Genomic DNA, 1792 nt, shown 5'->3' with positions numbered 1-1792 from the left:
GTGGCAAGAATCTGAGGGATGTCTATGGTCAGTTGCCCACGGGGAACTGAATCCTGCGAAAGCCATGTGAGTGAGCTTGAAATTAGATCCTCTTCCATTCAAGACGTGAGATGACTACAGTCTTACATTTAGAATACAGAACCCCTGTAGGACTTAAGAAAATTGTTAATTTGATATGTCAAAATAAGTGGTTGTCTACTGTAACAACATACATAAATTCTACAAAACAAATTTAGAACTTTGGCTGTCATTCAAAATAACAAAAACATATATCTCTAACACTTAAAATTCAAAACCCCAAAGCAGGACTATTGGGGGAAAAAATAGTTCTAAGACACAACAACCTTAAATAAAAACGTAGGAATTATAGCATATTCTTGGTATAGAAAACACAGTTATCCCTACAGGGAATAATTAATTCAGTGAATTTGCAGACATACAAGTTACACATTGCTTTTTTTAATTGAAAAAAATTGTCTGGTTTATAATATTCTTGCAACTTAGAGTTGGACGTGAGGTGTACATACGAGCTTTCTCCTGAGAAGAAGAAGGGCCCACAATCTTGAAAGTACATTCCCTTTCCCCTTTTCCTCTTCTATTAATAACAGCAAGTCTTCAGAGTTTGGGATAACATGAACCGATTTTGCTAATTGTGTGCTTTGTGCATTGAACTGTTAAGGCTATGCATGAATAGATAATTGGCTTGTTTCTTCAGCTCTTCAGGTTCGCCTTTTAAGTCCAGTGAGCTCCACATCCGAGTCCTCTGCTCTAACATTCACTGCATCAGGATGCCCAAGATTAACTCTGCCTCACTTCCAGACCTGGGGAAGGAGCCTGAATCTTCATCACTTGCCAGGCAGGACACGGGCAGTAGATTCTCACTCCTTGGCCATATTCTAGCAGAGCTAGAACAACTCATTGAGGACCATGGAGATGGAGGATGAAGGGACTGTCAGAAGCGTTGTTTTCTCACCATTATGACAAACAAGAGAGTTGGGACAAACAGATGAGTGGGCATCAATGTGGAAAGTTTCAGTTATTTTGTGCTTACAAAGGTCGGTTCTGAATGCCTTGGGGGAGATAACTGAGCCTAATTCATTTCTGATCCCCCAGAGTATATACTTTGCTTGGCCGAGAACAACAACAATCTCTGTTAAATGCTGAATAGACTCTTTCTTGGATTTCAGAAGCAGAGCACAGGCAACATGACTTCCACACAGTGCTTTCCTTCCTGGACTGTCATTCCTTCCAGCAATGGCTCATAGAATTTAACAGAGGGTAGAACAGGGCTTGTATGTATCTATGCCACAGATTTTCTAAGAAACCTATCGTTTTCACATTTAATAATATCTACAACATTTAAATTTAAAGAAAAGGGAGGAAACATTTGGAGATGAAAGGAAATCTAGTCTGGGTGGTGAACATACAATGCAATATATATAGACTTTCTGTTGAATGATACACTTGAAAATTATTTGATTTTGTTAATCAATGTCACCCCAATAACTTTTAATAAAAAAAATAAAAAACTTAATAAATTCAATCTAAAGACAAAAATAATTGTAGAGATTTTCATTACAATGAAAAAAATCAACAAGACTGGAAAAGAGACGGGGTGGTCAATGTTATAGTTTGGACTGAGACACATTTTATGATTTCCACTTATTCTACGGATGAATTACCATGAGTGAATGGGACATGATAGGCTTCTCCCTCTCTGCCATACAATAAAATAAAATGTCATTAAACTGTATTGGGATTGTATTTAATTAATGAATCCACTATTCCAATA

The sequence above is a fragment of the Pteropus vampyrus genome, unplaced genomic scaffold (assembly GCF_000151845.1).
Source record: "Pteropus vampyrus isolate Shadow unplaced genomic scaffold, Pvam_2.0 Scaffold779, whole genome shotgun sequence".
NCBI lineage: Eukaryota > Metazoa > Chordata > Mammalia > Chiroptera > Pteropodidae > Pteropus > Pteropus vampyrus.
This window is presented reverse-complemented; position numbering follows the sequence as displayed.